Source organism: Cupressus sempervirens, chromosome 5, assembly GCF_028749045.1.
Source record: "Cupressus sempervirens isolate cs-2001-9-10 chromosome 5, ASM2874904v1, whole genome shotgun sequence".
Lineage (NCBI taxonomy): Eukaryota > Viridiplantae > Streptophyta > Pinopsida > Cupressales > Cupressaceae > Cupressus > Cupressus sempervirens.
Window position 1 is genome coordinate 964,981,994 of NC_143122.1, and position 17,276 is coordinate 964,999,269.

Below are 17,276 nucleotides of genomic sequence, written 5' to 3' on the forward strand. Positions count from 1 at the left end.
AAATACTTAGTAATTAATTTAAATATTAATCAATAGGTTTAATGCGACTAATATGAGTGAATACTATAGGAATTAAATAATAAGCATGATGAATGCAGATTAGGGTTTTCTGCATCTGACAATTAAGTCAAGTAGCGAGTAGCCGAATAAGAATTTGCCTAATGGAATAGGACTTTAGGATTGGTCAGAAATAGACCAGAATTGGTATCATGGCAATGAGCCAATTTCGGGGTATTACACCTATCAATAAGACTGGTTTAGAAAGAATCAGGGGATTTGAGGCCGAAAGGGAGACCCAAATAGGTCAAAAGAAGGCTCCCTATGCCACAACCCAAAATATTAGCTATCTTCCTCTATCTCACAGTCAAAGTATTGATGAAGAAGACAGAGCTCTTGTTCCAGTTGATAAGCTACCTCGATCCCTTGGTGTAAGAGCTCAAAATCTTTTTGACCACCTTGGCCTCCCCAGGCAAGCCCCTCCTCCCGCCCCCCCACATATTAGTGTCATCCACAAATTGTTGGTGAGAGAAGACCAAGGGGCTAGAAGAAGGTCTGATACCCTTGAAAGCCCTAGAATTTTGTTGGTTGAAATTATCCTTCCCAAACACTCAGCCAAAATGATGAAGAGAAAGAGCAATAGGGGGTCACCTTGCCTTAACACCCTTGAGGGTTTGAAGAATGTTGAAGGAGAACCATTGATCAAAACAACCAAAGAGGAAGTAGAAATCAACTGGTTGATAAGCTTGCAAACTTTAGAATCGAACCCAAAGGCTCGAAGAACCTTGAAGAGAAAAGGCTAGTCCACTCGATCATAAGCCTTGGATAGGTCAAGATTTAAGAGAAAGCCTTTTCTCTTGCCTTCTTCCAAAGAGTGGATGACTTCGTGAACAATCATAATAGAATCCAAGATTTGTCTCCCTGGAACAAAACCCAACTACTGAGGAGAAATAATTAAAGGGAGGATCTTGATAATCATATTAGCCAAGACTTTAGAAATAATCTTGTAGAATGAGTTGCAGAGGCTGATAGGTCTGAAAAGATCCATAGAATCTGCCCCTGGCACCTTAGGGATAAGCACTAAAAAAGTAGCATTAACCTCCTTTAGAAAACTATTAGCTCCAAAAAACTCTTGAACCACTTTGATAGCATCCTGATGGACCACTTCCCAAAACATATGAAAGAAGAAAGTAGGGAAACCATTTGGGCTCGGAGACTTGTCCACAGGGAGGGAGAAAACAAATTGCTCAATCTCTAGAGGGGAAGGAATAGCCTCAATCATGGAGTTATGTTCTGGCTAGATCAAATATGGGACATTAGAGACAATATCATGTTGATCACCTTCCACAAGATTGAGGTCTCTCATCAGAAGATTGGAGAAGAAAGAGATGGCCTCTGCCGCTATATCTTTTTCTTTCTCCAAAACAACATCCCCCTTCTTGAAGACTTTATTCTTATATCTTGATGATATTCTTGTATTTAACTTTATCTCAGGTGGATTATATTGAGGTGTTGCAATGTTTGTCTATGGAGAATGCCAAATATTTTAGCACATCTTTGCTTGGTCATTTGAAATTGACTAAGGAGATGTGTCCAAAGACAAAAGAAGAGGAGAATAAAATTTCCAAGGTACCTTACACTTTATCTATAGGAAATTTAATATATGTTATGGTATGTACTTGGCTAGATGTTGCACATGTAGTGGGAGTCATTACTAGGTATATGAGTCATCCTAGGATTGAGCATTGAAATGTAGTCAAATGGATTCTCAGATATTTGAGAGGAACATCCAGTAAATCTTTACATTTTGGGGGCTCTACTATTGATTTAAAAGACTATGTTGATTTAAATTTGGTAGGGAAAGCTGATACTAGGAAAAGTACTACAAGATATGTATTTATTATTGGTGGGACAACAATGAGCTAAATTTCTTGATTAAAGAAGGTGAATATTTTGTCCGCTATAGAGGGAGAGTATGTTGTTTCTACAGAGGAAACCAAGGAGATGATATGGATTCAATTCTTCATGGAAGAATTGGGACACCCATGGAGGGACAATTATTTGTTTATAGATAGCTAGAGTGTCATTCATATTGCCAAAAATATGTTGTACATTCAAAGACAACACATACAATTGTTGTACCACTTTATTCAATCAATTTTGGATGATGGACAATTAAAGATGGATAAGATACATATAAATGGTGATGTGGAAGATATGTCCGCATAGGTAGTGACAAGGGAGAAGTTGAACTCCTAGTCAGCTTCAACTTGTGATCTAGATCAAACTAAATATAAGAACACTTGAGTCCAGGGAGGTTTGATCCACTATGAGCCTCATGTGGTAGCATTATTGCTACATTATCAATGTCCAAGTGTGATATTGTTGTTCAGTGTGGAGCCTGATCAATCCCCATGTGGGAGATTGTTGATATGAGGTGATTGATCAAGAAAGTATTGTACAGTTTTCATCATTCTTTGGTTGACTCATCAAGGATTTTTTAAGTTAACTCTTCAATAATTTCCCAAGGTTGACTCATCAAGTTTTTTTTTAGGTTAACTTGCTAAGAAAAAAAATCTAGCCCTAATTTTGTAAGTGGCAAAAAATTGTATAAAATGGCTTAGGGTTAGGGGTTTCATAATGTATGGTGAGATAGTAGATTCTTGCAATATTATTGAGTTGTAAGATATTATAGATGTTAATCAAGTTGTAATCAATGGATAATAATAATATTGGACTCGTTGTGGTGGATGTAGCCCAGGGATTGGGTGAACCACGTTAACTCTTTCTGTCTTGTGTTCTCTTATGTGTGCTTTATCATTTTTTGATATTGGTTATATTTACATGTAATTGTTATTTCTGTCTTGTTAATCCTAACACTAACATGGTAAATATCTTTCACAAGTTATTTTTTATTAGTGGATCATTTTTTGGGTACCATCCCCACTGGGGTTTTCCCTTGGCTAGTATTTCCCTAGTTAACAAATAATGGTGTTATGAGTTATATTGTGTTATGGTTATGTTTTCTTATCAATTTGATCATATATGCAAATTTAAAGATTGTTAATGATATCCATAGTTGGGAAAATGTTTGTGAAACACTGATTCATGCCCCGCTCTCAATATTTCCTATTTCTAGAAATTGGTATCAAAACATATTTACCCAAAGGAAGCCTAACATCTTGAGTAAGATCTCTATGGATATTGATCAATTACAAAAGAATCTTGAGGATACTCTTGATGAACTTGATACAATTATAGAGGAAAGAATTAAACTAAAGATCAAACATAACTATGCACAAGACTTCATTTAGAAATTGAGAGAGAAGATTGAATAATCTAGATTGAAAAAGAAAGAGTCACGTGATCATATCAAGTATAATGAAGAAATTTCAAATCTTAAGAAGGAGAATGATTATGAAACGTGAGCTTGAAATTACAAACTTGAAGATGAGCATGATGAAAGATGAGAAGAAAATTTAGTCATATCTGAGAATGTAGATCTGAAATCCAAACTTGCCAATGTGACATATGAAGTTGGGACTATAAAGTTACAGTATACAGAACTCGAGAAGTACAACATTAATGTTAAAGAAAAACTTCCACAAACACCTATTGGAGAAAAACCAGGGATTGGATATGTTGAAGGAGAATCATCTAAAGGATTTGAAGTTACCAAGGAATAAGATCTACTTAATCAACAACCTAAAAAACAAGAAGATTTGAACAAAGAAGCACCTAATCAACCTAAACAACCTGAAGAAGCAAGGAAACAATTTAATGTAAGATGATTTTCATGTAATCAACTTGGACACATGAAGCAGGACTACATAGGTAAGTAGACTAATCCCTTTTCTAGTTATTATTATAATTTCTTTTCTTATGGACATAAATCTAATGAATGTTATAACATGTCATATTACTAGGGATTGCAAAGTACAAGCTAATCAATTTGGACGTATATATGGAAACAATGTTATAGCATGTCAGATTTGCAACAATCTGAGGCATACAACAAGGTTGCGTAGAATGAAAAACATAAGATAACCTAACATGAGATCAAAAATTATGAACTTTAGACGGAATCTAAAAAATAATGAAAATATAAAAGGAAATCAATTTGGAAGTTTTGATAAAACATTTTTTATAGAAGGAACACCTACAACCAATAAGGTATGGGAAGAAATGACTAAAGACACATCAGGAAACAAGAAGAAATCACTAGTTGTAGTTGAGAATGTTAAAATAATAAAATAACTGGGGGAGGTGAATCAATTATCCTCATATGTAGATGTACCAATTCAACTTTTAACAAATTTGAACATCTTAAACTATCCCATAAATTCACTCGGCCAAAATAACAACTCATTAGTAAACTGACTTAGTAATCTCATCACTAACTCTTTGTTTAGCATATGTCAAATAATAGAGATATATAACAGTAAATAGCATGCATCATGAAAATAATGTTCACACAAGTATGACACCAAGATTTAACATGGAAACCTAATTTAGGAAAAACCACCAAGTAACATGCTACCACTTTTCAATCTTCTGAAGTGAGCTCAGTTAAGTGCCAATGATGTTAAAGGTTACAAAATACACTGTTAGGTGTGACCTTATTACATGATTTAATCATCTTGTTAGGAGTGGCCTTGATAGAGGTCTTTAGATCATTCCATTAGAATGTCACATTGATTAAAGGATTTACAATATGACTGGTGGGTCAACTTTGATTAAAGGATTTTACTACAACAATGGTTAGAAAGTAAACTAGGTTTGATTTAATAAAATATAACTCACTTTGCAAATTCAGATTTCCACTCGGCTCATTCCTATTTTATTGACTGGACTTCATCACATACTCCATCTCTGATATGCTTGACAACCCTTCAAGAAATCACTTTATCACAACTTCTTACTTTTCCTTTGCAACTCTATTCTTCATAAGTTCTTCACAAATTCCTTAATCAACAACATTAAAACATTTCATCTGCCTCCTTAATTAGGTAGCTTTGGTCTTTTATCACTTAAACATTATCGTAGATTTTAGGGTTTAATCAAATTCATTGAATCTATCCATGATTTTTTCCTTCATATACTTTCTTGAAAATTCTGGAAACTTCTCTTGAAATCTTCACCTTAGATTTCTTAGAAAACTCAATTCATGCATTAAATATGCCAGCTCATCAATCCTTATCATTTATGCATTTTGACCAATTCGTAAATTCAACTATGTCATCCTTAAGTCTTGATTCTTTTATAAACTAATAAAATGTTGACACTCGATCATCACTATGTTCTTTAACTCGATCATCACTAAGCAACTAATTCTCTAATTTTTTGTGTCACTCAGCTTACACTGGCTTTCTCGGCCTTCTCTGCGCTTAGTTAATACTATAGTTTCTTCTTCCTCTTGCTCGACCATAACTATCACTCAATTAATACTATTTTATTGGCTATCTGTTAAGTTTCTTAATCTTCTACTTTAACTTCTTCATTAACCTTGTAAATTGTCACTTGGTCAAGCTTAGTGTTTTACTCAACTCTTTCATAATGCATAAAAAGATCAAATAACACATAATCTTGTCAAATACTAATTGGTCATGTGCCTATTGTAATTCCATCATACTTACTTCTCTTTACTCAAAAGTCTACTAGTTTATCTTTCTATCTCTTCTTTTCAAATCCTCTTCATCAATCAACTAATATGACACTCTACATTGTTAGAAAATGTCTTACCAGTAAGGTTTGACATTAATGACAACATAAGAGTTGTTCCAACTATAGCTTCCAACAATCTCCCTCTTTGGCATTGATGACAACACTTTTAGTTACCACACAAATGTAAAAGTGATCTTCGAATTTTCTCTATCATCTCCCTCTATTATTTGTATTAGTTCATTAATATCCTTAGTTTCATTCTTATTCACATCCATGCAATGGCTTGTATGCCCCCTCTTTTCTCATCTTTACACTTCTCCCTCTATGATACCAATTCTAATTCTACATTGTAGTACCAATTGTATTATCTCTCTCTTTGACATCTCCATGATGGTAATCATACTTCTCCCTTATCCATCTTCAAATATTACATTCATATTCTCCCCCTTGTTATTGGATGGTAAATGTTATACTTCTCCCTTTTTTACAGAAATGCCAAAGACATCATCCACTGTAGACATCATCCTTGATCATTGTACTGACTAATTTTTGAAATATCACTCCCTCTTCATCTATGTTCTTGACTATTTACTTGGAGATTCATCTTTATACAACTTTCCTAATTTTTACATATTTAGGAAGCTCCTAAAGTGTAACCTTCTACATCAATCTATAAGATATTTTGATCATAACAATTGATGCAATGATACATCTCTTCTCAATTTGTTTTAGATAGGGGAATGGCCCCTAACTTACCTCTTATATATGCAAATGCATTCTTAAGTAATGCCTTAGTGAATATATCAACTATATGTTCCTTTCTGTTCACATACTCTAGTCTTACTTCTTTGTCTTGCACTACTTCCCTCAAGTAATGATACTTAGTTGAAATATGCCTTGTATTTGTGTGCATCACATGATTCTTTGATAATTTTATAGCACTTGTGTTATCCCAATATATCACCATAGGTTTAGTAATCTCTTCCTTCATACCTTCCAACAATTGTTTGATCAACCCAATTCTTGAATAATTAAATGTCATTGTAACATATGCAGATTCTATTGTGGATTGAGAAATATAAATTTTCTTTTACTTGTCCATGAAATAAATTTCTATCCTAGAACGAAAGTGCCTCCACTTGAACTCTTTTTGTCATCAATGTTTCCAGTCCAATCAACATCTATGTAAAATTTCAACTAAAACTTGTCACTCTTCTTATATCATAATCCATATTCTACTATACCTTTTAGATACCTCAATATTCTTTTCATAACCACCATGTGATTCTCCTTAGGATTAGTAGAAAATATTCCAACAATACCAACAACTAATGCAATGTTAGGTCTTCTATGAACAACATATTGCAATTTGCCTATCATTGACCTATACAATGTCTAATTTACTTCAACAGAATCATCATTTTTTGAAATTTTATGTCCAGTAGCCATAGGTGTTCCAATTAGTCTTGAATCTTCCATTCTAAAGGTCTTCAATATCTCCTTGATATACTTTGATTGTGTAATGTATATATGTCCTTTCATTTGATAAACTTGCAAACCAACAAAGAATTTAATCTCTCTAAACATTGACATCCCAAATTCTTTCTTCATCGCATTAGCAAATGATTCTCACAACATACCATGTTCTCTAAATATGATATCATCAACAAAAATTTAGCTAGCAATATATTTTTCTCAGATTCATGTTTCAAATACTGATTTATATTGTCACTGTTGTGATGTGGAGCCTAATCAAACTAAGATATTTATTCAGTGTGGTTTTCCCCTAGATTATTTCTACATGGGTTTGCGGGCAGTTCCCCCAAGACAGGGTCAAGGGGCAACTTCTACTGGAGGACTTATTCTAGCCCTAATTTTGTAAGTGGCAAAAGCTTGTATAAAATTTCTTAGTGTTAGGGATTTTGTAATGTATGATGAGATTGTAGCTTCTATGATAGTATTGAGCTGTAAGGAATTTTGGATTGTAATCACTAGATAATAATAATATTGGACTTGTTTTTGGTGGATGTAGCCCAGGGATTGGGTGAACCATGTCAAATCCTTGTGTCTTATGTTCTCTTCTATGTGATCTATTATTTTTTGATATTGATTATATTTGCATGTAATTGTTATTTCTGTCTTTGGTTAAACCTATCAGTCATTAGTTCTTGCAAAACTAATTTTCACTAAATAAGTATGTAACCTTTCATACCATTATTTAGGAGTTTTTTTCAAACCATACAACTCTTTTTGCAACTTACATACCATATTTTTTTTATTGCATCAAAAATCCTTGAGGTTGTTCAATGTAGACTTCTTGTTCCAGGAATCTATTTAAAAATGCATATTTGACATCCATTTGATATACCTTGAATCTTTTGTAAGAAGCATATACAATTAATGTTCTTACTCCTTCCAATCTTGCAACTAAGGAAAATGTCTCTTCATAATCAATTCCTTCATCTTGTTCATATCCGTTACAAACTAACCTTTCTCTATTCCTTGTGACTTCACCTTTATCATTCATATTGTTTTTGAATACCCACTTGGTTCCAATCACATTTTTGTCCTTTTTCCTTAGTACCAATGCCCATGTCTTGTTCTTCTCTATTTGATCAATCTCCGCATTCAGTGCTTTAATCCAATCTTTATTCTCTAATGCATCTTGAATTGTTCTTAGCTCAAACTCACATAGTAAAATTGTGTTATTCTTCAATTTATTTATTATCATGACTCCTAAATATTTGTCTCTAATGATTTAATCTGGTGTATTGTGTCTTCTCACATATTTTGCTAGAATAGGTTCATATTTTCTTTTTCCTTGTGGTAATTCACTTGGTCCAGCTTGCTCATCCTCACTATTTATCTCTTATTGTAACTCAACTTCCTCTGTTTGGTGTTGTAGTGTCTCTCCTATTTGATTTATGTAAGTCATCCTAATAGATGCAACCTTGATGATTTTTATTTGTGAGTAATAATTATAGGGACCATGAGTGATCTACGCCCTTGGGGTGATTAGATTTATGTTATTGTATCAGTTGGATTGGTTATGCTTATGGATGATTTATGAAGTTATGATGTGTTAGATGGTTCCCTGAGGTTTGTGCCAGTGGCTACCAAGATTGATGTGTTATCATGATGTTGTTCTGTGATTACTCTGAGATGTGTGCAGAGATTGCATTGTGTATTATTATCTTGCTACACTTGACTAGGTTTGTGTAGCAGTAGTTAGTCATGTATTTGACCATATTCACTTGTGTGTTTAAGTGCCTTTTTATGTTATTTAATAACCATTATTAACCCCATTTTTAAATTCTTAAATAATTAGAAATTAATTGTCCATGTTAGATTCATTTGTTATGTGCTATGAATATTTACCTTGTTCATTTCAATAATTTATGCAAATGATCTATTTAAATGAAATTAATTAGATGCTTTAATTACACGATTTCATGTAATTGTTGCTTTGGCTATTATTATTTCGCATCTACACTTGATAGTGTTCGTTACTATGCAAGACTTATATCCTTGACAGCGGCACATAGAGTTATTGACCAGACCTTTCATGTTTAGCCAATATCATCCCTGTATGGGTGATGTACCTTTGTTGTTATTAAGTTGAGAGGCTTTCCTACAATGGGAGCAAATATCAACTTAAACTTTTAAGAGTTTTAAAAAAAATTGACAATTGTTCAACTTGCAACATTGAAGTGACAAATCATACAAATTGATTGAACATGTAGCTAGCCCTTTTGTTTTTTTAGTTTATGTTTTAGATTTTTTTTATTAATCCTCATCTTGTGTGTTTTGACTAATTGTTATGTTCTTTCTTATATATATCATGTTTTCTGTCAAACACAATGTTATCTCAGTTGGGAGACGCGACTATCTGCAAGGCTGTGTGACTTTTTTGCCACATAGGTTATTACTCTATGATATTCTGGCCTTAAGAAATGTGATATATGCATAGGGATCATTCTAAAATGCCATTGTGGTGGCAGACGATATGAACATTACATAGTGGACAAAGAAGAGCAGGAAGAAAAGAGATCAGAAACCCAATAACTTCACCAAACTCCAAGATCCATGCAAAGTGCCAAGTCCCTTCCAAGACACTAATGCAAGAGAAGATGAGGCAAATTCATTTCTCCATAAATATATCTCTCAGCAAGAATTATGTTTTCCTTGGATATCCATGCCTGTCGAGTAATTGTGGATTGGATAAGGACCATGGACTGCTATTTTAAATTGTTGTTTGGGATTTTTGTCGCTCTAACAACTCAACATCTTTTATGGAAACTTTCTGAGAAAAAAATATGATTTTTATGCTGAATTATACAGTCATCACTAAGTATTTTTTGAGATGTGGAGCATTTTACAGATTTGCAGAGTGTGGATAACATATTTGTATAAGATTTATGCTTTGTTAGATAAGAGCCTACATGGTCAAAGAACGTGTTTAAGATTTTCTTGTTAGTTAATAATTAAATAGTGTTCATTATTATAAAATATTCATTAAAATGTCCCACAAATATTGTAACTTATCATTTCTTATTAGCTTTATTGAGGCATTGATTTCTATTCTACCATTAGTTTGTCTAGATCTTAATTGGTTGATTCTCTTCTTTCACGATCTTGGTAGAAAATTTCATGGGATTAAAATGTGCATTCTCCAGATCTTAATTGGTTGGAAAACACAAAAATTATTTGGTTTATAGAAAAATTTAAAATTTATTTCTAAATTAGAGGAGATTTTTCAAAAGTTATTAAAACAATATCAGTGCTTTTGTAAGTTTTCTTTTTATATATATCTACTGTATTCCTGTTGGTGGAAGGGGAAGCCCTAATAACGTAGAGGAAGGAAAGTTACTGGATTGATGGAAAAAGAGAGAGATCGGTGGTATATATGAAGTGAGAGAGATCGGTGGTATATATGTCTGCTTTAGCAGCATGACAAGTTTGCCAGAGAAGCAAAATAAATTAATTGTAGGCGGGTTGGAGGCAAGTGAGGATTCATTCATTTAGTTGATGAAATCCATATTTCCAATAATTCTTTCAATTATAGGATGAATTTGCACGGCATAAGTGATTGGATTTTATTTCCATGGATAGTCATTTTAGAGCTGAGAGAACATGCTGATAAAAACCTAAGAGGTTTGGATTGTTTTTAGATACAAAATCTGGTAACTGAATTTCATTTATTTATTATCTATTTGATTTTCTTAAGAGCTTGAATTTATGAGTAACATCATAAAACTAATTTCAATTTCTAGGAAAATTTTAGTTAATAAAAATCATGATATTTATATTTATAAATTATAAAGTGTAAAAAATATCCAATTTTGTTTGAATGGACAAAATTTATTTTTTCATAATAACAATTTTATTTGAAGTTAATTATAAGCTGAAATTGTACCACCATCAATCAAAATTTGAATTTCATAATTTCTATACTTATATAAATTTCTATTATTTTCAAATAGTTGAATTTAAATTAAATCATTAAATTAAAATTAAAGTTGATTAATAAAATTAAACTTTCATTATATAAGTAAACAATCAAGTTAAGATTATTACAACTAGCTTATATATAAAATAAGTCCAAAGATATCCATTTGAGGTGCCTATTGCACTGAGGCTACTTCTAATTTAAATATATTTTGTAGGGGCTACTTTAAAACATTACTAGAGTGAATTAAAAAATGTTCATATTAAAAGTGGTTAAAATTAGGCACCTCTTTTACAAAAGATCATCTATAACTGTAAACATAGATATCAACTATAAGTGTCTAAACTATTAGAATTAGAATTTATAAGAGTTTTATTAGAATTAGAATTTATAAGAGTTCTATTAAAATTAGAATTTATCAGAGTTTTAATAGAAGCTGACATCATTATAATTATTACATTCTGAACTAAACCAAGCATGAAATAAAGCATTGTTAGATAATTGTCAAGAATTTTCAAATGTTTACTTTTTTTAATAAATTGTAAAAAAAAAATTATGGAATAGTTTCTAAGTTAGAAATTATAAAAATATTATATAATTCTACTTTAGAAATCTTTGCATACAAGATCTTTTAGTATGTTTAAGTGGACATAATTTATTAATTATTTTAAGTTAATCATATACACCACTTAATTTGTAATATAATCAATTAGTTTTCAAAAAAAAAATATTTTGTTTTCTATAAATATTTAATTATTTTAAAAAATTGGAACAAAGAGTTAGATATTACATAAAAAATTATAACTAAGGTTGAAATTTATAAATTTGGACAAACCTTAGAATGTAGTCAAACCTCTAAAGATAAGCTTAAACAAAGGTTTAGAAGTAATGTTAAATTTTGAATGTTAAGAGAATGCTTTGAAATAAAATTTTAGTTTACAAATAAAATTAAGTTTTATAAATAAATCTAAAGCATATACATGTAATCAATTTTGAAAATCAGTGTGTGACATGTGAGAGGGAGTGAGACAAGGGAAAGAGGGTGACACATAAAGTAGACATTATGAGAGAGGGCGAGAGATAAATATACACAAGACAAAGAAAGTAGGCAGTAATAAAAGGAGAAAATATTAGAAGGGTAGGGGGAAGTGTGAGAAACATGAGGTAGACATAGAGAGAAAAATTGAGAGATAAAGTGATATGAGGGAAGAGACATGCATGAGAGAGAGTGAGATAAGGGGATAAAGGGCAAGAGACATGCATTTGAGAGAAAAATATTGAGTGATAAGGAGATGAGAGAGAGAGAGAGAGGGGGGGGGGGTGGGGGTCAGGGAGGGACGGAGGGAGAGGGAGAGGAGGGAGGGATGGAGGGGGGGGGGGAGCGGGGAGAGAGAGAGGCATGTGCGAGCGAGAGTAGGAGAAGGGAAGGGTAAGAGGTGGTGGGAAATGATAGAGATGGAGTGGGGAGAGAGAGAGAGAGAGAGAGAGAGAGAGAGAGAGAGAGAGAGAGAGAGAGAGAGAGAGAGAGAGAGAGAGAGAGAGAGAGAGAGTGAGTGCACAAAGATATTGTTAAAGGAGAGAAGATAGATATGTGTGGGAGAAAGAGAGAAAATGAGACTGTGAGGGGAGAGAGAGAGAGAGAGAGAGAGAGAGAGAGAGAGAGAGAGAGAGAGAGAGAGAGAGAGAGAGAGAGAGAGAGAGAGAGAGAGAGAGAGAGAGAGAGAAATGCATGCTGTAATTAGGGGATGTTGAGACTGAAAATTGCATGGTTACTTTTCAGTCACATTGAAAATTTTGAAGAAATTAGGCCCTATGAAAGCTTTTGATGCACGTGTACCCGACTGTCAATTTGGGGCCTAAGAGGTGTTTAATGCTTCTAAAACCTTTCATTCAGTATGTCCACATGTTCCATGATGATAAATTGATATTTTGAGCCATTCTATGAAGTCTCATTTTGAGTTAGTGTCAAATCTGCATTTTCACCTTAGTGTCAAACAGTGACAAGAAGTTGTGTTTTCCATTGAATGTCTCGCACCCATAAATGTTTTGTAATTCACCGCATTGGGAGTGTCTAGTTTCCATATGCAAGAACTTATGTTTCAGATTTTGAGCTGTTTCGAGTCCGTTTGACTAGGTTTTAAATCCCTCAAAGTTGGTCATTTAATATTGTCATGCTGATGCAATTAGTTCAAAATTCTGAGAAGCCTTGTTTGACGGGTTATAACTTTGACCCAGTTGATCAAAATGCTAGAATTCCTTTTGTGTTGCATTGTAGACGTTAGAGACTTGTTATGTTTCAAGTTTTATCTCATAATGAATCCGTTTGATTAGTTTTCAAATGCAATTCCAAATGCAATTTCTATCTTTTTACTAGTGTCAACATATGCAAATTTGTTGGAAGCCCTATTCGTAACGTTATATCATGAGATCCATGATTGGTGAGATTGAATAGATTGTACCATCATTTTGTCCACTAAAAATACTTTAAGTCTGCCAATTTTCAAGTCATAATGAATTGGTTTGTACACTTTTCTCGGTCATTTCCATTTGCAAAAATCATTATCTTGTCATTGTTTCCAATCATGCAAATCCAAGTAGCCTACTTTGACCGCTTGCCATTTGCACCCAATTATTCATCACGAGCTCAAATTGCAGATCCATAATGTCCTCATGACAGAGAACGAACACCCCAATTTTTGTCTCCCCAAGTGTCAGTTTGCCTAGATTTCAAAGCCAAATCCAAACCCAGTTTATTGTTTTCTAACATATTTACTTGTAGGTAATTCTAAGAAGGCAAATTTGATAGTCAATATCTTTTGATTCTGAATTCATCATGAGACAAGATTTGACAAGGTGAAAGCATGCAGAAGAGAGAATGAGTGTGTCAGTTTTTAGAGCCCAGTCAGAGGTTTGGGTCAGTTTTTAAGGCCAGCCAAAGGGCCTCCTGGCACAAAAGTTTCAGGTTGCAAAGGAGGATAAAATGAGTTTTAAATGTTGTTTCAATGATGGATTTTTTTTTCAATTAGTTCGAGATGCCAAATGGATTAATCTGAAGGATCTGTTGTTTGGAAACAAATTTTTTTTTAGTCAGACCCACTTTGGGGCTCGACTAATCTCGTCAGAATGATAAGGCATTGTGGAATCTTCCAAGGGACTAAAATGGATTATAAAGAATTTATTTTATCAACATTTTATAATGCAGAGGCATGAACAAAAGACTAAGGAGAAGGTGGCGAGTTCTTTTGGATGAGTTGCACTATTTATCATTAGATTTTGTGATCCTCTCTGTTGGAGTATTAGGCATTGCTAAGATTTTGTTGCAATCCAGGAAGAGAGAAATAGTGTTTTCTTGTGGGCATATGATTGAGATTAAATTCCAATTTAATAGAGTTAATGCATTTACTTGTCCTCTGAAAAATGATAATGTTGAGAGGAAGCTCATCCTAGATATGAGCTCCATGAATCTAGAGTGACACACTGTGGAAGACATGCATATGGCTTAAACCAAATGCCTTCTATGATCATAAGAAATCATTTTGCTGATATAATTGGATGTGGATTGTTCCTGATTCAAGAAAAGAAACAGATTCTTATGGTGAAAAAGAACAACAACTACAACATCTTGAACTTGTAAATGATTGTGAGTAGAAAAGTAAGGAAACTAGTTTTCGGGCAAAGGATATATTTAGTCAAGTATCAAAATGGGATGCTGACTTCTATATTAAAGTTGATGATGATGTACATGTTAATTTGGATATTCTTGGGACAACTCTAGCACAACAATGCTCGAAACCGCATGTTTACATTGGTTGTATGAAATCAAGACCCGTTCTTGCACCAAAAGGTGCCAAATATCATCAACCTAAATACTGGAAATTTGGCGAGGAGGTAAATAAGTATTTTAGGCATGCAACTAGAAAATTATATGTAATCTCCAAAGATTTGGCAACCTATATATCCATCAACCTTCCAATTCTCCACAAATATGCCAATGAAGATGTTTCCTTGGGATTGCGGTTTATTGGACTAGATATTGAGCATATTGATAATCGAAGCTTTTGTTGTGGCACTTCTCTAGATTGTGAATGGAAGATTCAAGCTAGAAATGCTTGTGTGGCATCTTTTGATTGGAGTTGTAGTGGCATCTGTAAATCAGTTGAAAGGATGAAAGATGTGCATCAACGTTGTGGTGAAGGGGATGGAGCAGTTTGGAGTGCAATTTTCTAACGTATTCCAAATGTTTGGAGCAGCTCATATGCATAGATTGAATATGTTGAGGAAGAACGTACCAGTCAGAGCATATCATCAATGAAACTTGCAAAATGGAGCCACCAAGTTTTAAAAGGGGAACCCACAGATGCATGGATCCACGTTTTAAGAAGAGGCAACGTAATAAAAGCCACACCAGACATGCAAAAGTCACTTGTGTTAAAAGAGCAAAGTCATGCATGGTAGAGAGAACATGCCATTTGTAGAAGATCGTGCCAAACATCAAAAGTTATCCATGCATGAGGCAAGGCAACATGACTGGTTAGAGGTAGGAAAAACCAAAACGCCATTTGCAGTGTCCGGGGAACAAAAAACCCAGGTCTGGATAGATAGTTAAATAAAGAACCAAAGCCATGTTATTACAGCAGACATACGCCAATGAAGATGGGATTTTGCAGACGAATTAATCTCTGTTATGGCATCCAAACAATAATGTACTGACCCATCCAAGAAAATCCACTTGCCCGATAAATAAATATAGCATCCCAAAATTAATTGCAAACCACCCAATGTTGAAAAGGAGTTGCCAGTGGCTTTTAAATGCAACAAACTAAAAGAGACCAAGCCGTAGGGTATTAGGAGGAGGTAGACACCCATGTGCAAGCCCAGTAGGATAAAAACACATGCATTCAACAGAGACACCATGCAAAAAAATAATCCAAGATGCCATGTATAGAAGCACATATCATAACAGGGGACGATCATAGCAGACGCAATAGAATTGGAAGTTTAACGACAGAGAAGTTATAAAAACAAATGAGAAAAGGTGCTCACCCAAGCAGGGTACCCCATGCACACTAAGAAAGGAAGAGGGAGCCGCTAGCCACACTCAAAGGGATAAATTAGTATATCCCACATTGGCACCGTGGTAAAAGTTTTACCTTTTTAAATACTCCTGTGCTCCTTGATCTCAAATGTCTTAGAGACATGCACTTTTGAAGTGCCAACCATGCATTTGGGGCCTGTGTCAACTAGCTGGGCATAAAGACTGAGGACCAAGTTAGAGTATTTTGACTTGCATATGCCCGAGAAGTGAAAATGAAAGTTCTACGATCTTACACCCAACATAAGGTGGGAAGTGGGAGGTGCAAAGCTTCATGTTGCTCCGAAATTGATCATCCCTTATGAGTGTAAGACATAATTTAAATTCTTTCGGTGGTACGCTGATGCCCGTATGGGTGAGAATGTAAAAGAAAATTTTGAAGCTTTCGGTGGTTCGAAAATGGAGTTCCCGTATGAACGTAAAAGGTGAGGTTGAATGTATGAGCGTAAATGGAGATGAGAAGGGGTCTCGGGGCTACAAGATATGAGAAATATTAATAAAATATCAATATGCATAAAGATGTGAGTGCCTATGAGAACGTAAAGCAAGGTTTGGGAATGACAAAAAAAGGATTAATTAATATTAATTATTTCAAATTGCTGTGGCCAATAGATGATTAACACATGGCGTCACAAGATTGGAGAGTATAAAGGCAGATTAAAAATGAATTAAAAATGAAGATTCAGGGAAGATCAATGCATATGATGAAAGATTTGAAGTATTAAAAGTTTTTATATAGTTTTAACTTTATGAATTTTAAGAATTTTCATTTTAAAAGTTTTGATTCAGTCCAGGGGCCTGATTTTCAAATGGCCATAACAAGGGCATTTTTTTTTCTGAATCAGGTAGTGTAGTATACTTTTGGAACTAGGAAGAAGTAAATTTTCCACTTTTGAGGTTAGATTTTGCACAGCAATTCATCAGTTTGAGTTATAATCAGTTTTGTGTTTTCTGTGGCATTATCAGTAAAAAGGGAAAAGTTCATTATGGAGAATCAAAATCAGTTGGGGAACATATATTGATGTCTGTTGGTGCTTAAAAAAATTCTGGAAAAGTTTGCATGCTTCTAGAATT

General features: G+C 33.8%; 1 pseudogene; it reads left to right on the plus strand.

Moving 5' to 3' along the window:
• Positions 1 to 209: 209 nt before the first annotated feature.
• Positions 210 to 15,337, plus strand: LOC149559163 (beta-1,6-galactosyltransferase GALT31A pseudogene; annotated as a pseudogene).
• The last annotated feature ends 1,939 nt before the right edge of the window (positions 15,338 to 17,276 follow it).